Here is a 24,143-nt window from a genome sequence, read left to right as displayed (position 1 = left end):
TGAAATATGCCTGAAATTATTAAAAATAGACTCATTCTTTGTGCATTAGACATATCATATACAAGCGAGTTGATAACAATCGTGCAATGCACAGAATGAAGTGAATTAGTTACGATATTAGTATCATTAGCCGTTAAATAATTTAATGGTCTAACTCCATAGACTGTAACTAGATCCTAATAAAATCTATATTGGACTACCACGATGACACACTCTATTCAAAAAATAAAAAAAATCAAAATCGTTGGAGCTATGTTTAAGTTATGTATGAATATAGATACATAGGATATATATAAACGGGTATATGTAAACGTATCGAACTGAGAACCAATTCTTTATTTGGTTTTGAGTTCGGTTAAAAATTAAAAAAAAAAAAACTCTTACTGTGTTACGGTAGCAGTTAGTCTTATGTGCGCTATCACTTGTATGCCTGACACCAATAGCTATCGCTGTCTGCATGTTTTTTGCATGTAACGAAATCTTTCAATGAGTGGTTTTAAAAATAGTATCCAGTTTTGGGTTGTCATGAAGAATTGAATTAGCGTCAAAAATAAAAAAAAAGTAATTGTGTTAGGTTAAAATTAGACCTTTTAATTAAGCACTACTTTAGCCTATAGTGCAGGGCGAGCTGAAGGCTTTGACTTAAGTACTAATGCTATTTCAAAATGAGCATAGGGTGCGGTCACGATGTCTCCATTAGCGAACTAATATTTTAGTTTTTCGATAGGAATTTGGTCTTTATTTTACTTATGAAATATGAATTCGCCACCAAACTCTGTGATCTGACTAATAGTTTCGGATCTGGAATTTCGTGTCCTGAAATAACCTAATGTGTACATTAAATGTAAACTGCTTTCTCATATGTGTTTAAACTGGGTAAGGAGTGCAATTAATTTTGCCTGCAAGTATTATAAAGTCTTTCTTTTTCGTACACTAATGTAAAATATAGTATTCTCTGTATTTATTGTATTTAATAACTCTCACTACTTGCCGGTCGATTAGCAGACCGCAGTCGACAAGTTGGCCGATCGTGGTATAGAGAATGGAATAACAAACAGTAACATTAATAAATGCAGAATGTAAGACACACACTGCCTCATTTACCTCTCTTCACCTACCGGTCGACTAGTCGACCACGGTCGACGCGTTGACCACCCGTGTCTTACTGAATAGATAAAAATGTGGTCTATGTACAAAAATATAAAATCAAAGAAAGAGGAAAAAAACTAATATACTGAGGCTTTCAAACATTGTAAAACTAAGTATCATGAAACCCAATTCACACAACGGTATAGTGGGTTGCATAGTATCCAGCTATTTTTTTTTACTGAAAACTTGCAACATACTTGAATATGTTCACTTTCGTTGGATTAAAAGAAATTGAAATTTCCCATATTATCAACACCATGTCTTATTTGTAGATTTGTTCAGTTTTTGGTTTCTCTATTGTTATCTACTGGCTACTATTTGTTATATTTCTCCAAATTAGAAATGGAAGTTATTTAACTTATAGAGAAATACCCTTAAGACTGAGTAATACAAACGTAGAGGACAATACGAGTATACAGTAAAGTCTTTTACTTCGAAATAAATATAAATAAATAAATAATAAAATAAATCGATTTTTTTAAAATTCTGACACGAATCTACCTCTACCTTAGAGGAGAGATTGTAGTTTTTCATGTTCACATAGATTCCAATGGTTGACATCACACAATAGATATCCACATGTAGTAGTCCATATGAATCTTTCATATTTGGTACACCTATCCTACTTATACGTAAAAACCGGTTTGGTATTTAAGGTTTGATAAATTCGGCTTATAAGGTATTTTGAAAATTAAAGGACAAGATTCAACAAGTTGATTTTTGACCTTCTTTTATGTAATGCAATGAATTTGTACTGAATTGATTGGTGACAAAATTAGGTATAGAAACGGGTTGGATCTCGATGAATAGGTTCATATCATTTAACTAAAAGCCCATGTAGTAATACTGACTATGAAAAAAACTATCGATTCAAAGGGTTATACTTTTGCTATTATTATTTTTAATATTTTTTTACGCTGGAAAAACTTACTTCTTGATGTATGACCAAGCATTTGGTTGCGACACCTAATGATTTCAACAGTTGGGTGAGGCAAATCCCTTAATTAATATCATTTAATTTATATACGTCTATCTTCATGCCAGCATTTATTTTATCTTAACCAATGTAATTTGACAAAACATTATTTTTCTGCCATAATCATTATAACTTTAAACGCGATTTACGTAGTAAAAAGTTAATGAATAATTCATTCTTCAGTTACGAGAGATCTTTAAATCAATATTCTCTCTCTCTATCTCTATCTCTCTGTATATATATATATATATATATATATATATATATATATATATATATATTGTTTTTCACAGGGCCAGCCATTATACTTTAGTTTGCGTTACCATTACATTGAATGTATTATATAGTGTTAACTGTATCTATACATTAAAATCAAAATGTTTCCAATGGGAGAAAAATATGTATTATGATACCTTAGTTTTATTTTATTTTTGTATGTGGGTGTAAGAAACACGCTTAAATACGATTAGTTGGAATCAATGTTATGATCTCTTTCAGCAGAAAGGCTATGCGAGACTTGGACCAACAACTTAACTTGGGATCCGAACTACATGAGCTCTCGCCATAATCGAACCTGGATCTCCCACAACAGGGATACGTGTGTTAATTATATAGTCGCAAAGGAGCTCATGAGTAAATATAGTAATTGAGGTTCTACATATGTTTTTCTTCTGAGTCCGAATTTCTCCATAATTTTTATTTTCAAATTCTCCATTTTCTTTAGACAAAGTAGTATGCTGATCTTACATGCAATATGTTATAATTTTCATTCTAGACTACCAAAAACAGAAGTCAGACTATGGACGCGTTAATATTGTTTGTAAGTCTAACATGACTTCAGAATATAAACGAAAACCACCTGACTAGTGGTAGTAACAGAGAGAATAGTCCACTTGTCTATGTCAGCTTGGTAGTTTTGCAGTTTCATAGCATTACAACTGGTGTTGTCTACTAGAGGAGACTAGTCAATAAATAAAGTGCTCTAGTATCCTAAGTTTTGTAAAAATCTTTCCTGGTTTGATTCTTCAAGGATTATTTTTCGTCAGCCCTCGATTATTGAAAAAAATCTCGTTTCTTTTCGAATTGTTTTCTTGTCTCGCTTAGTGAATTCATGTACAAAATGTCTGCGTTAATTCTTTTGTTAATATCATCTAGAAGTAATCAGAATCATTTCACATCACTAGTAGTTCGCAGAGAGTGTGGTATAATGATATCTTTAAAATATTTATTTTCCGAGCATATTGCGTAATGACTTATGTGCCTTTAGAAGTTGATAAATGTCCTGTGTTGTGTTGAAACGATCACTTTGTCAATTTACAGCTTTTATACTATTAAAGTATAACACGAAAACAGTGCTCGTCTCGATTTATGACTCGAAAACGATTCGATAATTTCCATGTTTCTTTGCTTCGCCTTGAATTAGAAAAGTTCCTCTCCTGTCGTCTACAACAGTAGTTATTATCCGAAATTCTCATTTACATAAAGACGATGTCTGTATTCGTAGCCTATTTTTATTCTTCTTTATCTTTTTTTCCCATTTTTCCCAATAAAATAAAATAAAATATAATAATAATAATAATAATAATAATAATAATAATAATAATAATAATAATAATAATAATTATTATTATTATTATTATTATTATTATTATTATTATTATTATTATTATTATCGGTTCTTTGAATCTATTGCAAAAGCTATATCTTAATTGCTATTTGCTCAAGGAAAGTCAGTATTCAAACAGGAGTCTTGTGGACAGTCACGATATGTTGCCTTCAAACGCTGAATCGTCTAAAAGAAACAACTTTCTCTATCTGTTACCGCTTTCATTTTATAGTGACACACGTTGAACCTTGCGTTGAAATCGGTAGTAATAGTAGATTTGAACCAATTCCGCTTCTAACATAGTATTGTGGATTGTGATGGTATGTTCTTTTGATCCGCTGAAACGTTGCTAAAAGACTGCGTCTCGGTCTTTGTTATCATTTTTCGTTCTTTGACGATAAACGTTAAGACAAAAAAATAATAATAGGAGCCACTTTTGCTTTGTATAAAGAATTAAATGGAGATGGTATCTATCCTTGGGACGAGGAACCGATTTTAAAAAATCGCATCTCTATATACCTTACAATTTTTGCTGTGATAAGTGTTCACAGACGAAGAAAGCAAATTATAGGATAATTTGGAAGTCTCATAATACTAAAATGGCTCTCTTGTAGTAATACGATTAATCTATGTGACCTAGTAGAGAGATATCCGAACACCACTTGTGTGTTTTGCAGTTTAAACAAGTGTACAGAAACATATAATATAGTAAAAACGAAAATTATGTTAAACAAATAAGTAGAATCAGGCTTGATTAAATTTTAGAAACGAAACAAACAAAAATGTAAATATAGAACCCTCGTCAACCAATCTTGGATCAATAAAGATAAATATGAGAGATAGATAGATCAAAACAAAAATGTATTCTACCAAAAATATCTCAGAGAGAAGTGAATACCTTAAGTCGTTAAGCAAAACGCTGTCAGGGGTAAGTGTAGGGCTTTAAAATAACAATAGTAAATGATAGTTTTGCCACGGCTATACAATCACTGTATGTGCTTTTAGTCGAGATTTCAAGATAGAATTTTCAATAGGATTTTATGAGGTTCGAATCTTACATCCATCTACCGTTCCAGTTCTTACTTCACCTGGTTTCTAAAGAAAGACGTAAATCTGGAAATTAAAAATATTATTATTATTATTATCATTATTATTATTATTATTATTATTATTATTATTATTATTATTATTATTATTATTATTATTATTATTATTGTTGTTGTTGTGATTAATGGGGTAACCCAAAACCGTAAAAGCATAAAAATCATAATGGCATTTTACACATATGGTTGGTACCTAGCGCATGGTTGTGGTTGTTTAAAGGTCCAGAAGAAACTACAGCATATTAGAGCATAATTTTAGAAAATAATGGATAAAGCTTAATTTAAAATATATAGTACAATTGTTGGAAAATTCTGTTTAACTGCAATTAATATTTTGCGTATTAAAAGCATGTTAAAGCATAATTTTAGAAAATAAAGGATGAAGCTTAATTTAAAATATATAGTACAATTATTGAAAAATTCTGCTTAACTGCGTATTAATATTTTTAAAACCAGTACTTACAATGCATAATCTTTGAGAACATAACAATGTAACAATGGACAGCTTATTTTTATTTCTGTAAATTTCGGTGTAATCCTTTGATGTGTAGAAAAGAAAAAAGGAGAAGAAGAAAACTTATGCCAACAATGAATAGTACAAACGAACTTCACACTATATTGTTATGTGTACCTCTTCAACTTGGGCACTTTCTGTACTTTTATGGTGTACATCTTTTACTTCCCCTTTCTGTATATATGAACCTCTAATGCTAGGGTTGCCATAATTGTTTGATCCAAAATACGGACAGACCTTAAAATGACGATGTATAATAGATACGGTACCAAAACACTAAACAAATATTTTGAAATTTCTTACCTAAAAATCGCATTGTTCGGTTTTCCCACAGTTGTTTACTGTAATACTTAAAACACTATTGGAAACTAACATATTTCATAATTTTTTTCATTAACGCAAATGTAGTAAATTATGTCATTAAATTAAGCATATTAAATCTAACCAAAAGAACTCTGGAATGGAAAAATGAGTCAGTGTTTTGTTAAATATAATTTACTTTAGTAAAACTAACTAAAATAAAAGTTATATGATGAAAACACAGTTATTTTTTCTGGGATTTTAGGGATTCCGGACTCCGAAATTTTCGAGCAGCTTCAAAAACTGTGAAATATGGACATTTTCCTATTTCATGCTTTGTACAATATGGACACACATGTAGACCCAAAAAGAGAAACAGTCTTTAGAAAATACTGATATATGGCAACCCTATCTAAGGTGCACACAAGTGATTAAAAAACTGACTCGAGTAATGCATATAACCTTACAGTGTATTAAGTAGAAAATTCATTAAATATGAAAGAAACTGGTAGCATAAAATATTAATAAATAGATCAAGATATTTAGAATATTTAATATATATTAAGTATTATACTTACACACGGTTAATGTAAAACAATGATTGAAATTGACAATAAAGAATACTAAAGCATAATTTGAAAAGAAAGCAAACGTAAACAAAAAATAAAGCATAATATAGGTTGCTCTAGTGATTAATGTATAGTATTATCGTTAGTTTGGTGAATGCAATAAAAGTGTCCAAATTTCAGAGCTTTAAAATATTTATTTCCATGTTTGATTTTCCAGCCAAAAATTAATGTGTCAGTAATATTTCAAAATATGTTTAGTTTTTTACATTCTTTTAGTTTTTTTAAAAAACTTTCTTACGTATCAATTATATCCACCACACAACACTGCTTCTCATTTGCATCGCTTGGAACTCTTCTAGGGTTTTATTAGTTCAAAATTTAGAGAGAATTCTATTTATTTGTAAAAGGTAACTCCAGAATGAAATAGTGCGTTTATATTTTAGCATGCATAAGATATAAATAAGTTTGTTGAGAATGTTTCGAATTCTTTAGAAGTGAGAAAAAGCAATTTCAAAAGTAAATAAAATCATTATGTTAGTATATATATATATATATATATATATATATATATATATATATATATATATATATATATATTGAATTTTATTGTATTGTAAGTATATTTAAGTACACTGCTGAGGAAGGAATCTGACAAATTTGAACATAACAGAACATCAATTTCGTGTGCACTTATTGGTATTCTGTAAAAGGAAGTGACACCAACTTTCAGGTATCATTTATGTTAGCTGCTTTTGGAAGGAATGTTTGCAGCGGTGTATGTGTGTATAAGGTCATACACCCCTGCAAACGTTCACTCCAACGGCAGTACAAGAGCGACGGGTACCACTGAAACCAAATGTTGGATGTAATAGTACTCCTCAATAATATGAGTGACCTGTTAAGTAAACCGCGGTGTCCAATATGTGTTTCCAGTGTTACAGTAATTAAAAATAAATGTTCTAAGTATTACTATATAAGTATATAAAAAATCTTTTACAAATTAAAAAGTGTGATTGGGTTATATTAATCTTATATATGTTTTTATATGTTCAGTTTAGTATGCCATCGTAATTGTGAAATAAATAACAACAAGAAATCTAAGGAGAAGTAAAATTTGAAAGGAGATAAGGTTGCAAAGGAATCAATACAAATTATAAATGTTATATGAAAAATGAAAATTAACTTCTTATAATATGGATATATGACGAAAATTATAATACTGTTTTTATACATAATAAGATTTATTTACAATATCGAGAAGTGATTCAACGAAATTCAAATTGACGTATTAAAAATGAAATATAACTAAAATGATTTACAACTACAATTTATAATTTTGTGCACTGAACGCGCCATACAATCAAGTTGCCAACAATTGTCTAAAATAGATGTAATCTACATTTTATCTAGAATGGATGGTGAAATTGTTGCATTTATCGTTCTGCTTATTAGTCCTTTTATTTCTGTTGAATTAATATACACACATGCAATAATAATTAATCCTGTTGTGACTGATAAGCATTTCTTTATTATGTTCCTGATTAATCTGTGCCTTTTTTGAAATAAACATATAACATATGGAACCGTCCCTATCCGCCAGTCCACGGAGCAGAACAACATATCAAATTCAAAAGAAAAACGTAACCTAGATCTTCCATCCAAAAGTCCCGCAGACGAGACTTGTCGGGGACAGCACCGAAATGCACCTGCTCTACTGAAGCAAGACCATTACCAAGACTTTTACCCAAATTTTGTTTTAATTGAAGAGTTGTGAATATGCAATTAGTTGACTGTATATTCACATCTCACACATACAAATATTCATATTAAGAATGAAATATAATAATTGAGTTTAATTTTCAAACATTGATGTTATAGATACTGTAGAAAATTTCCCAACATATTGACCATAACCTGCCAATTCAGTTTAATTTTCACAAAAGTTGAATTGTCGTTCATTAGATACAGAAAATTTCAGAATTTATAGTCTATCCAAACATGTCCAATTATCTCGCTAAATATTGAAAACTAACACTCAGGTGAATTAAATCCATTAAATATTTCAATAACTTGTAGAAACACAAATCATATTCAGGATATATTTGACAAGATTCAAATTATTCCGGGAATCTCTGCTCAACTACAACACCAAACATTTGAGCGAATGAATAAACCAACTAGCAGAAGAAAGCTGTTGTTTATTAAACTTAACAGGCTAATCGAACCAAACCTTAGCACAAATCAAATGAGTCCTATAGGAAAAGTTTAGCAGCAATTAGATCAACAATTTTCAATTTCGGTAACTGATCAAATAAGTTTCAAGGAGAAAAATATTAATGGGAGGGGCGAAGGAGAAAATCAGGATTAATGCCGCTTAAACGCGTTAGGAGACGAGCAACAAAAATTGAACAACTTCCCGTTTGAAAGAAACAATTACTCCACAACCTGACTTCTCTACTTAGAAATACTAGCATTGGACAATGCACAAACCATTAACAATATTACACCTCCCCCAACTATTTCTCTCCTTATCTCGTGGTTTGATTAGTGGTACAGTCCTTCGTCCTCTGGCTTTATTCACGACTTAGTGACTGACAGAACAAATTTGACGGAAAGAGCGAAGTGAGCCGTTTAGATTTCCTGGGATTTTTCCGGCAAAAAAACCTAGCAAGACAAAAATGAAAAATACGCAAATAGTCTTAAAAGCACTACCAAATAAATTATAGCAAAGGAAAGAGTAATTAAAGTAGCTTTAGAGGGCAAACAATAGTTCCTCATAACTGCCCACCAGGATCGCGAGTCGTAGGAGACCTGAGTTCGATTCCCGGCGGGAGCTCATGCGGTTCGGGTTCCACGTTAATCAGTAGGCCCCGCTCATATAGCCTCCCTGCTGAAAGGAACGTTAAACTCAAACTCCACTCCAGTCTAAGATCGGGAATGCAGGTGTTTTTAACAAGCGAATATTTTCACTTTGAAAAGTTCTTCTTTCACTTGCGCAAAGAAATGGGATATTAAACACATGCAAAAAAAACACTGTTGTGATTATAGTATCAAGAAAATTAACACACTCACGTCTTCTCTCTTTCGGTTCCATTCAAACCTTTATCACTAAACACCGCACTACAAGGTCAAGAAGAACGAGGCAACCACATGGAGCCTTAACACCTCAACACGTTCCTATTTGGGGATAAGCCGCAAGTCGTCGTGCCGTATCAAGAGGATCCCGCATCAAACCTCGGAGCCTTGCAAAACAATATTACCAGCTCTCTTTACGCTAATTCACTTCTTCATTCTCTCATTTTTTTAAAAAAAAGAACAATGCCTCAGAGAATAAATCAAGGAACTTTAGATAAAAATCTTAAACTGAAATATGCCTGAAATTATTAAAAATAGACTCATTCTTTGTGCACTAGACATATCATATACAAGCGAGTTGATAACAATCGTGCAATGCACAGAATGAAGTGAATTAGTTACGATATTAGTATCATTAGCCGTTAAATAATTTAATGGTCTAACTCCATAGACTGTAACTAGATCCTAATAAAATCTATATTGGACTACCACGATGACACACTCTATTCAAAAAATAAAAAAAATCGAAATCGTTGAAACTATGTTTAAGTTATGTATGAATATAGATACATAGGATATATATAAACGGGTATATGTAAACGTATGGAACTGGGAACCAATTCTTTATTTGGTTTTGAGGTCGGTTAACATTAAAAAAATATCTTATTGTGTTACGTTGATAGATAGTCTTATGTGCGCTATCACTTGTATGCCTGACGCCAATAGCTATCGTTGTCTGCATGTTTTTGTATGTAACGAAATCTTTCAATGAGTGGTTTTAAAAATTGTATCCAGTTTTGGGTTGTCATGAAGAATTGAATTAGCGTCAAAAATAAAAAAAGTAATTGTGTTAGGTTAAAATTAGACCTTTAAATTAAGCACTACTTTAGCCTATAGTGCAGGGCGAGCTGAAGGCTTTGACTTAAGTACTAATGCTATTTCAAAATGAGCATAGGGTGCGGTCACGATGTCTCCATTAGCGAACTAATATTTTAGTTTTTCGATAGGAATTTGGTCTTCATTTTACTTATGAAATATGAATTCGCCACCAAACTCTGTGATCTGACTAATAGTTTCGGATCTGGAATTTCGTGTCCTGAAATAACCTAATGTGTACATTAAATGTAAACTGCTTTCTCATATGTGTTTAAACTGGGTAAGGAGTGCAATTAATTTTGCCCGCAAGTATTATAAAGTCTTGCTTTTTCGTACACTAATGTAAAATATAGTATCCTCTGTATTTATTGCATTTAATAACTCTCACGACTTGCCGGTCGATTAGCAGACCGCAGTCGACACGTCGGCCAATCGTGGTATAGAGAATGGAATAACAAACAGTAGCATTAATAAATAAAGAATGTAAGACACACACTGCCTCATTAACCTCTCTTCACCTACCGGTCGACTAGTCGACCACGGTCGACGCGTTGACCACCCGTGTCTTACTGAATAGATAAAAATGTGGTCTATGTACAAAAATATAAAATCAAAGAAAGAGGAAAAAAAACTAATATACTGAGGCTTTCAAACATTGTAAAACTAAGTATCATGAAACCCAATTCACACAACGGTATAGTGGGTTGCATATTATCCAGCTTTTTTTTTTTTTTTACTGAAAACTTGCAACATACTTGAATATGTTCACTTTCGTTGGATTAAAAGAAATTGAAATTTCCCATATTATGAACACCATGTCTCATTTGTAGATTTGTTGAGTTTTAGGTTTCTCTATTGTTATCTACTGGCTACTATTTTTTATAGTTTTCCAAATTAGAAATGGAAGTTATTTAACTTATAGAGAAACACCCTTAAGACTGAGTAATACAAACGTAGAGGACAATACGAGTATACAGTAACATCTTTTACTTCGAAATAAATATAAATAAATAAATAATAAAATAAATCGATTTTTTAAAACTTCTGACACGAATCTACCTCTACCTTAGAGGAGAGCATGGAGTTTTTTATGTTCACATAGATTCCAATGGTTGACATCACACAATAGATATCCACATGTAGTAGTCCATATGAATCTTTCATATTTGGTACACATATCATACTTATGCGTAAAAACCGGTTTGGTATTCAAGGTTTGATAAATTCGGTTTATAAGGTATTTTGAAAATTAAAGGACAAGACTTAACAAGTTGATTTTTTGACCTTCTCTTATGTAATGCAATGAATTTGTACTGAATTGATTGGTGACAAAATTCGGTATAGAAACGGGTTGGATCTCGATGAATAGGTTCATATCATTTAACTAAAAGCCCATGTAGTAATACTGACTATGAAAAAAACTATCGATTCAAAGGGTTATACTTTTGCTATTATTATTTTTAATATTTTTTTACCCTGGAAAAACTTACTTCTTGATGTATGACCAAGTATTTGGTTGCGACACATAATGATTTCAACAGTTGGTGAGGCAAATCCCTTAACTAATATCATTTAATTTATATACGTCTATCTTAATGCCAGCATTTATTTTATCTTAAGCAATGTAATTAGACAAAACATTATTTTCTGCCATAATCATTATAACTTTAAACGCGACTTACGTAGTTAAAAGTTAATGAATAATTCATTCTTCAGTTTCGAGAGATCTTTACAATCAATATTCTCTCTCTCTCTCTCTACACACACACACACACACACACACACACACGCACACACACACACACACACACACATATATATATATATATATATATATATATATATATATATATATATATATATATATATATATATATATATATATATATATAGTTTTTCACAGGACCCAGCCATTATAGTTTAGTTTGCTTTACTATTATATTGAATGTATTATATAGTGTTAGCTGTATCTATACATTAAAATCAAAATGTTTCCAATGGGAGAAAAATATGTATTATGAGACCTTAGTTTTATTTTATTTTTGTATGTGGGCGTAAGAAACACGCTTAAATATGATTAGTTGGAATCAATGTTATGATCTCTTTCAGCAGAAAGGTTATACGGGACTTGGACCATCAACTTAAGTTGGAATCCGAACTACATGAGCTCTCGCCATAATCGAACCTGGATCTCCCACAACAGGGATACGTGTGCTAATTATATAGTCGCAAAGGAGCTCATGAGTAAATATAGTAATTGAGGTTCTACATATGTTTTTCTTCTGAGTCCGAATTTCTCCATAAGTTTTATTTTCAAATTCTCCATTTTGTGTAGACAAAGTGGTATGCTGATCTTACATGCGATATGTTATAATTTTCATTTTAGACTACCGAAAACAGAAGTCAGACTATGGACGCGTTAATATTGTTTGGAAGTTTACCATGACTTCAAAAATGTAAACTAAAACCACCTGGCTAGTTCTAGTAACAGAGAGAATAGACCACTTGTCTATGTCAGCTTGGTAGTTTTGCAGTTTCATAGCACTGCAACTGGTGTTGTCTACTAGAGGAGACTAGACAATAAATAAAGTGCTCTAGTATCCTAAATTTTGTAGAAATCTTTCCTGGTCTTGATTCTTCAAGGATTATTTTTCGTCAAACCTCGATTATTGAAAAAAATCTCGTTTCTTCTCGAATTGTTTTCTTGTCTCGCTTAGTGAATTCATGTACAAAATGTCTGCGTTAATTCTTTTGTTAATATCATCTAGAAGTAATCAGAATCATTTCACATCACTAGTAGTTCGCAGAGAGTGTGGTATAATGATATCTTTAAAACATTTATTTTCCGTGCATATTGCGTAATGACGTATGTGCTTTTAAAAGTTCATAAATGTCCTGTGTTGTGTTGAAACGATCACTTTGTCAATTTACAGCTTGTATACTATTAAAGTATAACACGAAAACAGTGCTCGTCTCGATTTATGACTCGAAAACGATTCGATAATTTCCATGTTTCTTTGCTTCGCCTTGAATTAGAAAAGTTCCTCTCCTGTCGTGGACAACAGTAGTTATTATCCGAAAATCTCATTTACATAAAGACGATGTTTGTATTGGTATTTTTATTCATCTTTATCTTTTTTCCCATTTTTCCCAATAAAATAAAATAAAATAATAATAATAATAATAATAATAATAATAATAATAATAATAATAATAATAATAATAATAATAATAATAATAATAATTATTATTATTATTATTATTATTATTATTATTATTATTATCGGTACTTTGAATCTTTTGCAAAAGCTATATCTTAATTGCTATTTGCTCAACGGAAGTCAGTATTCAAACAGCAGTCTTGTGGATAGTCACGATATATTGTTTAAACGCTGAATCGTTTACAAGAAAAACTTTTTGTATCTGTTACCGCTTTCGTTCTATAGTGATGCACGTTGAACCCAGCGTCGAAATCGGCAGTAATAGTAGATTTGAACCATTTCTACTTCTAACATAGTATTGTAGATAGTGATTGTATGTTATTTTGATCCACTAAATCGTTTATAAAAACTGCGTGTCCGTTTTTTTATCATTTTTCGTTCTTTGACGATAAACGTTAAGACGAGAAAATAATAATTGGAACCATTTTTTGTTTTGAATAAGAAATTAAGTGGAGATGGTATCTATCCTTGGGACGCGGAACCGATTTTAAAAAATCACATCTCTATATATCTTACAATTTTTGCTCTGATAAGTGCTGACAGACGGAGAAAGCATAGGAGAAAATAATTTGGAAGTTTCATAATACTAAAATGGCTCTCTGGTACTCATACGTTTAACCTATGCGACCTAGGAGAGATATATCCGAACACAACTTACTGTGTGTGCGTTTCAGTTTAAAAAAACTGTGTAGAAACAATAGTAAAAGCCAAAATTATGTTAAACAAAGAAGTAGAATCAGGGCTTGATTAAATTTTAGAAACCAAACGGACAAAAATGTAAATATAAACTCTCGTCGACCTATTCTGGATCGATAAAGAAAAAAATGAGAGATAGATAGATCAAAAGAAAAATCATATCCCACCGAAAATATCTTAGAGAGAAGCGACTGCTTTAAGTCGTTAAGGTTGAATAACCGTGGACTCTTTTCCAATTCCTTTTTCTACAATATTGAATAAGAATGGGAAAAGGAAATAACGAAAAGGGGAATCATATTAGCAAATGAAAGAACAATTCTGGAATGTGTCTTTCATGAAAGTCCACAAAACTAATAGATCAGGACAAGAAATACAGCAGATATTGCAAGGCTACGATTTCAACTAGGAGCTATTTCTCATTTTTTTCAGGACCCCGCTGGATCGAGAGGCTAGCACACTTACCTTCTACCCAGGGCTGGGTTCTATTACCGGTAGGAGTAGAGTTGAAGGAAGAAATTAGTTCGGATTCCCCTACACTCAGTACGCCTACGTCACCTTTAGTCTACACAGCATAAACGAGTGACGTCAAACTCAAAACAAAGCAAATCTCGATTTTTATAATACATGAAAGTATATCGCACTGTATTTTACCATTTCCATAAAATAATAAAATCAATTGACAACAATGATTGACAAAAACACATATGCAACAAAAGTAGAAGTCCATTAGAATATAGCCTACCTACTTGTAAGTGCAGATGTTGAGGTATCATTTTTGCTTCTTTCAAGCATACAATCATCTTCAGAATCTAGATATGAATCTGAATCATATTCATCTATATCATTATAGTCCAAAATTTCATCTATTTCACAATAGTCACTAGATGAAACAAAATCACTTGCAGGATCTTCTGGCGAAAAGTCAGAATCAGTGATTTATTCATGCAAATTTTTTCTACGTCTTCGCAAGATAAAGTTTTTGATGTCATGGTGTTTCTCATACATTCGCGAAAACAATTGAAGAGTGATTTGTGTCAAATTTCACTCCGAATAATTAGTGACATATATCGAAAAACACAAAAGTTATTAATAATTGCTGGGGTCCTATATGACCCCAATGGTACTCGGTGCAGGAAGTAGAGAAACTTGCGCTCACATAAACACAAATAATATCACAATGTACCAAAGTGAAGTTCCAAAGCAAACATTAAAATCCAATGTTTTTCATTTTTTAATGTAATATATTACGCGAGTTACACGCTGTTAAACTTAGCTTGGGGTCATATAGGACCCCACTGTAGTAGGAAGGTTAAGAAGAAAATTCATCAAATATGAAAGAAACTGCATAAAATGTTAATAAATAGATCAAGATATTTAGAATATTTAATATATATTAAGTATTATACTTACACACGGTTAATGTAAAACAATGATTGAAATTGACAATAAAGCATAATTTGGAAAAAAAATAAAGCAAAATTAAACAAAAAATAAAGCATAATATCGGTTGCTCTAGTGATGAATGGATGGTATCGTCGTTAGTTTGGTGAATGCAATAAAAGTGTCCAGATTTCAGAGCTTTAAAATATTTATTTCCATGTTTTATTTTTAAGGCAGAAAATTAATGTGTCAGTAATATTGCAAAATATATTTAGTTTTTTACATTCTTTAGTTTTTTTTTTAAATTTTCTCTCGTATCAATTATATTCATTACACAACATTGCTCATCATTTGCGTCGCTTGGAACTCTTCTAGGGTTTTATTGGTTGGAAATTTAGAGAGAATTCTATTTATTTGTAAAAGGTAACTCCAGAATGAAATAGAGCATTTACATTTTAGCATGCAAGATATAAATAAGTTTATTGGGAATGTTAGGGGTTCTTTAGAAGTGAGAAAAAGAATTTCAAATGTAAATGATAATAGGCTTGGTATATATATATGATAATAGGCTTGGTATGGTAAGTATATTTTAGTACACTGCTGAGGAAGGAATCTGTCAAATTTGAACCTAACAGAACAACAATTCCATGTGCACTTATTGGTATTCTATAAAAGGAAGTGACACCAACTTTCAGGTATCATTTACGTTAGCTGCTTTTGGAAGGAATGTTTACAGTGGTGCATGTGTGTATAAAGTCATACACCCCTGCAAAGGTTCCCTCCAACGGCAGTACAAGAGCGACGGGTACCACTGAAACCAAACGTGGGATGTAGTTGTACTCCTCATTAATATGAGTGATTTGTTAAGTAAACCGTGGTGTCCAAATATGCGTTTCCAGTGTTACACTAATTAAAATCAAATGTTCTAAGTATTACTATAGAAGTATCTGCAAATCGTTCACGAATTAAAAAGTGACTAGGGTATATTTATCTCATATATGTTTTTATCTGTTTAGTGTAGTGTGCCATAGTAATTAAGTACTGTGAAATAAATAACCACAAGAAATCTAAGGAGAAATAGATTTTGAAAAATCAGATTGCAAGGGAATCTGTATAAATTATCAATGTTATATGAAAAATGAAAATTAACTTCTTATAAGATGGATATATGACGAAAATTATAATACTGTTTTCATACATAATATGATTTATTTACAATATCGAGAAGTGATTCAAGGAACTTCACATGGAAGTCTTAAAGATGAAATATATCTAAAATTATTTACAACTACAATTTACAATTTTGTGCACTGAACGCACCGTACAAGCAAGTAGGCAATAATTGTCCAGAATTGATCCAATCTACATTTTATCGACAATGGATGGTGAAATTGTTGAATTGATCGTTCTGCTTATTAGTCCTTTTATTTCTGTAGAATTAATATACACACATGCAATAATAATTAATCCTGTTGTGACTGATAAGCATTTCTTTATTATGTTCCTGATTAATCTGTGCCATTTTTGAAAGAAACTTATAACATATGTAACCGTCCCAATTCCCCAGACCATGGAAGAGAAATCGAGAGTATAAAATTCAAAAGAAAAAAAAAGATAACCTAGTTCCCTCACCCAAAAATCCTGCAGAAGAGATTTTATGGAGAGAGCACCGAAATGCGATCTGAGATTCGAGTTAACTAATATTAGCCACTAGACTCGAGACATGTCTTGATTCGATTTACGTCTCGAAAGGGATTAAGTAATTTCCATATTTCTTTGCCTAGCGTTGAATGTTAAAGATTCCTCTCATCTCGTGGACAACACAATTTATTATCCGAAAGTACCATTTACATAAAGACGATATCTTTATTGGTATTTTTATTCTTCTTCTTAATATTTTTTCTATTTTCCCAATATAATAATAATAATAATGTTTAAATGTTTAAATGTTCATTATGGACAAATAGCTACAGCCACAAAGTGCCCCCATGAAGGATTATACAGAACGATTATAATAATAATAATAATAATAATAATAATAATAATAATAATAATTATTATTATTATTATTATTATTATTATTATTATTATTATTATTATTATTATTATTATTATTATTACTATTACTATTATTATTTTATTATTTTATTATTGTTGTTATTATTACTATTATACCTATAGACACAGCCAATAAGTACTACAATGCTATAGATATCTTTCAAAGTAATTTTATTAAAATTCGTTCACAATTAATTAAAATTCTAAAGGACAAATATTTTTTTTTAACTTGTAAAGTGCCATTTGAATTTTTTTTTTAATTTGAAAATTTATTTTTTTTAGGTTGTTTTCTTGTTCTCTCTTTTAACTTTCTTTCTCTTTTCCTATCATCTTTTTTCTTTTATGTTTGCTTTTTTTGGATACTACACTTCTTTTTATTATTATTATTATCTCGGGTATGAGTTTCACATTCCATATGCTTATTTTGTATTCTTTGGTAAATTTATCTTATTTTTATTTCTGTCTTTATATGAGTGTACTTTAATTAAGGTGTCAATTGATTTGAAAATCATGCTTATATTATTTTATGATTTTCATGGATGTTCATTTGTAACTTTGACTATATGTATGTTCCTTTTAATATGTTATATACTTTATTCTACTGTATACTCATATCAATATGTTATTTTAGTCTCATGACAGGGTGTACTTGTTTGAGATGTACTTAAGATGATATTTCTGCTTATTTGTTTTCTCATTATGCTTTTCATTGTATTTCTATCTGTAATACTCATTGCATGTATTTTTTTTGCATGTTTCATTTTTATGTTATTTAAATGTAAGCGCCCTATATTTGTATAATCCTTCTTGGGGGCACTTTGTGGCTGCAGCTGTTTGTCCCTAATAAACATTTAAACATTTAAACATTAAACATTATTATTATTATTATTATTATTATTATTATTATTATTATTATTATTATTATTATTATTATTATTATTATTATTATTATTATTATTATTATTATTATTTTCGGGACCTTGAATCTATTGCAAAAACTGTATCTTGATAGTTATTTGGTCAACGTAAGTCAGTATTCATACAGGAGTCTTGTGGATAGTCATGATATGTTGCCTTCAAACGCTAAATCACAACTTTTCTAGAACAACTTTTTGTATATGTTACCGCTTTCGTTCTGTAGTGACACACGTTGAACCCAGCGTTGAAAACGGTAGTAATAGTAGGTTTGAACGATTTACGCTTCTAACATAGTATTGTGGATTGTGATGGTATGTTCTTGTGATCCACTGAATCGTTTGTAAAAGACTGCGTCTCGGTCTTTGTTATCATTTTTCGTCCTTTGACGATACACATTAAGACCAGAAAATAATAATTGGAACCACTTTTGTTTTGAATAAGGAATTAAATGGAGATGGCATCTATCCTTGTGACGCTGAACCGATTTTAAAAAATCGCATCTCTATATATCTTACCATTTTTGCTCTGTTAAGTGTTCACAGAAGGAGAAAGCACATTATAGTATAATTTGGAAGTCTTATAATACTAAATGGGTTCTCTCATACTCATACGATTAATCTGTGTGACCTAGTAGAGAGATATCCGAACACAACTTGTGTGCGTTTCAGTTTAAACAACTGTGTAGAAACATATAATATAGTAAAAACGAAAATTAAGTTAAACAAATAATTATAATCACGGTCTTGATTAAATTCTAGAAACCAAACGAGCAAATATGTAAATATAGAAACCTCGTCAACCTATCCTGGATCAATAAAGAAAAAAATGAGAGATAGATAGATCAAATCAAAAATGATATTCTACCAAAAATATCTCAGAGAGAAGTGACTGCCTTAAGTCGTTAAGGAAAACGCTGGCAGGGGTAAGTGGAGGGCTTTAAAATAACAATAGTAAATAGTAGTTTTGCTTTGGCTATACAATCACTGTATGTACTTTTATTCGAGATTTCAAGATAGAATTTTCAATAGGATTTTATGTGGTTCGAATCTTACGTCCATCTACCATTCCATGTCTTACTTCACCTGGCTTCTAAAGAAAGACGTAAATCTCGAAATTAAAAATTATTATTATTATTATTATTATTATTATTATTATTATTATTATTATTATTATTATTATTATTATTATTATTATTATTATTATTATTATTATTATTGTGATTAATAGGGTAACCCAAAAGCTTAAAATCATAAAAAGCATAATGGCATTTTACACATATGGTTGGTACCTTGCACATGGTTGTGGTTGTTTAAGGGCCCAGAAGAAACTAATTTTAAAAGCATATTAAAGCGTAATTATAGAAAATAAAGGATAAAGCTTAATTTAAAATATATAGTACAATTCTTGGAAAAATCTGTTTAACTGCAAGTTTAACATACTGTATTAATATTTTTAAAACCAGTACTTACAATGCATAATCTTAGAGAACATAACAATGTAACAATGGAAAGCTTATTTTTATTTCTGTAAACTTCGGTGTAATCCTTTGATGTGTAGAAAAGAAAAAAGGAGAAGAAGAAAACTTATGCCAACAATGAATAGTACACACGAACTTCACACTATATTGTCATGCGTACCGCTTCAACTTGAGCAGTTTCTGTACTTTTATGGTGTACATCTTTTACTTCCCCTTTCTGTATATATGAACCTCTAATGCTAGGGTTGCCATAATTGTTTGATCCAAAATACGGACAGACCTTAAAATGACGACGTATAATAGATACGGTACCCAAACACTAAACAAATATTTTGAAATTTCTTACCTAAAAATCGCATTTTTCGGTTTTCACACAATTGTTTACTGTAATACTTAAAACACTATTGGAAACTAACATGTTTCAATTTTTTTCATTAACGCAAATGTAGTAAATCATGTCATTAAATTAAGCATATTAAATCTAAGCAAAAGAACTCTGGAATGGAAAACTGAGTCAGTTTTTTTAAAAAAAAAAATATAACTTACTTTAGTAAAACTAACTAAAATAAAAGTTATATGATGAAAACACAGTTATTTTTCCTGAGATTTTAGGGATTCCGAACTCCGAAATTATCGAGCAGCTCCAAAACCTGTGAAATACGGACATTTTCCAATTTCATGCTTTGTACAATATGGACACGCATGTAGACCCACAAAAACTAACAGTCCTTAGAAAATACTGATATATGGCAACCCTATCTAAGGTGCATACAAGTGATTAAAAAAACTGACTCGAGTAATGCATACATCCTTACAGTGCATTAAGAAGAAAATTCATCAAATATGAAAGAAACTGGTTGCATAAAATGTTAATAAATAGATCAAGATATTTAGAATATTTAATGTATGTTAGGTATTATACTTACCGACGGTTAATGTAAAACAATGATTGAAATTGACAATAAAGCATAATTTGGAAAAAAATAAAGCAAAATTAAACAAAAAATAAAGCATAATATCGGTTGCTCTAGTGATGAATGGATGGTATCGTCGTTAGTTTGGTGAATGCAATAAAAGTTTCCAGATTTCAGAGTTTTAAAATATTTATTTCCATGTTTTATTTTTAAGGCAGAAAATTAATGTGTCAGTAATATTGCAAAATATATTTAGTTTTTTACATTCTTTTAGTTTTTTTTTTTAAATTTTCTCTCGTATCAATTATATTCATTACACAACAGTGCTCCTCATTTGCGTCGCTTGGAACTCTTCTAGGGTTTTATTGGTTGGAAATTTAGAGAGAATTCTATAAAAGGTAACTCCAGAATGAAATAGAGCGTTTATATTTTAGCATGCAAGATATAAATAAGTTTGTTGACAATGTTTCGAGTTCCTTAGAAGTGAGAAAAAGCAATTTCAAAGTAAATGAAATCATTATGTTAGTGTATATATATATATATATATATATATATATATATATATATATATATATATATATATATGATAATAGGCTTGGTATTGTAAATATATTTAAGTACACTGCTGAGGAAGGAATCTGACAAATTTGAACATAACAGAACATCAATTCCATGTGCACTTATTGGTATTCTGTAAAAGGAAGTGACACCAACTTTCAGGTATCATTTATGTTAGCTGCTTTTGGAAGGAATGTTTACAGTGGTGTATGTGTGTATTAGGTCATACACCCCTGCAAACGTTCACTCCAACGGCAGTACAAGAGCGACGGGTACCACTGAAACCAAATGTGGGATGTAATAGTAGTCCTCAATAATATGAGTGATCTTTTAAGTAAACCGCGGTGTCCAATATCTGTTTCCAGTGTTACACTAATTAAAATCAAATGTTCTAAGTATTACTATATAAGTATATAAAAATCTTTTACAAATTAAGTATGATTGGGTTATATTAATCTTATATATGTTTTTATATGTTCAGTTTAGTATGCCATCGTAATTAAGTACTGTGAAATAAATAACAACAAGAAATCTAAGGAGAAGTAAAATTTGAAAGGGGATGAGGTTGCAAAGGAATCAATACAAATTATCAATGTTATATGAACAATGAAAATTAACTTTTTATAATATGGATATATGACGAAAATTATAATACTGTTTTTATACATAATAAGGAACAATTACTCCAAGAAACAATTACTCCACAACCTGACTTCTCTACTTAAAAATACTAGCATTGGAAAATGCACCAACCATTAAGAGTATTACACCTCCCCCAAATATTTCTCTCCTTATCTCTTGGTTTGATTAGTGGTACAGTCCTTCGTCCTCTGACTTTATTCGCGACTTGGTGACTGACAGAACAAATTTGACGGAAAGAGCGAAGTGAGCGGTTTAGATTTCCTGGGATTTTTCCGGCAAAGAACTAGCAAGAAAAAAAAATGAAAAAGACACAAATAAGTCTTAAAAGCACTACCAAATAACTTATAGCAAAGGAAAGAGTAATTAAAGTAGCTTTAGAGGGCAAACAATAATTCCTCATAACTGCCCACCAGGATCGCGAGTCCTAGGAGACCCGGGTTCGATTCCCGGCGGGAGCTCATGCGGTTCGGGTTCCACGTTAATCAGTAGGTCCCGCTCATATAGCCTCGCTGCTCAAAGGGACGTTATACTCAAAATCCACTCCAGTCTAAGATCGGGAATCCAGGCGTTTTCAACACGCGAATATTTTCACTTTGGAAAGTTCTTCATTCATTTGGGTAAACAAAGGGGATATTAAACACATGCAAAAAAAAAAAAAAAACTGTTGTAATTATAGTATCAAGAAAATTAACTATATTCCATTCAAGCCTTTATTGCTAAACACCGTACTACAAGGTCAAGGAGAACGAGGCAACCACATGGAGCCTTAACACCTCAACACGTTCCTATTTGGGGATCAGCCACAAGTCGACGTGCCGTATCAAGATGATCCCGCATCAAACCATGGAGCATTGCAAAACAATATTACCAGCTCTCCTTATGCTAATTCACTTATTCATTCTCTCATTTTAAAAAAAATAACAATGCCTCAGAGAATAAATCAAGGAACTTTAGATAAAAATCTTAAACTGAAATATGCCTAAAATTATTAATAATAGACTCATTCTTTATGCACTAGACATATCATATACATGCGAGTTGATAACAATCATGCAATGCACAGAATGAGGCGAATTAGTTACGATATTGATATCATTAGCCGTTAAATAATTTAATAGTCTAGCTCCATAGACTGTAACTAGATCCTAATGAAATCTATATTGGACTACCACGATGACACACTCTATTCAAAAAATAAAAAATCAAAATCGTTGGAACTATGTTTAAGTTATGTATGAATATAGATACATAGGATATATATAAACGGGTATATGTAAACGTATCGAACTGAGAACCAATTCTTTATTTGGTTTTGAGGTTGGTTAAAAATTAAAAAAAAAACTCTTATTGTGTTACGGTAGCAGTTAGTCTTATGTGCGCTATCACTTCTATGCCTGACACCAATAGCTATCGCTGTCTGCATGTTTTTTGTATGTAACGAAATCTTTCAATGAGTGGTTTTAAAAATTGTATCCAGCTTTGGGTTGTCACGAAGAATTGAATTAGCGTCAATAATAAAAAAAAGTAATTGTGTTAGGTTAAAATTAGACTTTTTAATTAAGTACTATTTTAATCTATAGTGCAGGGCGAGCTGAAGGCTTTGACTTAAGAACTAATGCTATTTCAAAATGAGCATAGGATGCGGTCACGATGTCTCCATTAGTGAACAAATATTTTAGTTTTTCGATAGGAATTTGGTCTTTATTTTCCTTATCAAATATAAATTCGCCACCAAACTCTGTGATCTGACTAATAGTTTCGGACCTGGAATTTCGTGTCCTGAAATAACCCAACGTGTACATTAAATGTAAACTGCTGTCTCACATGTGTTTAAACTGGGTAAAGAGTGCAACTAAGTTTGCCCGCAAGTATTATAAAGTCTTGCTTTTTCTTACACTAATGTAAAATATAGTATTCTCTGTATTTCTTGTATTCAATAACTTTCACGACTTGCCATCTATGTACACAAATGTAAAATCAAAAAGAAAAAAACTAATAACTGCGACTTCTCAAACATTGTAAAACTAAGTACCATGCAACCTAATTCGCTAAACGGTATACTGGGTTGCATAGTATCCAGTAATTTTTATACTGAGAACTTCCAACATACT

This window comes from Thermobia domestica, chromosome 6 (assembly GCF_964235325.1).
Source record: "Thermobia domestica chromosome 6, izTheDome1.hap1.1, whole genome shotgun sequence".
Lineage (NCBI taxonomy): Eukaryota > Metazoa > Arthropoda > Insecta > Zygentoma > Lepismatidae > Thermobia > Thermobia domestica.
Note: the sequence above shows the minus strand (reverse complement) of the source record.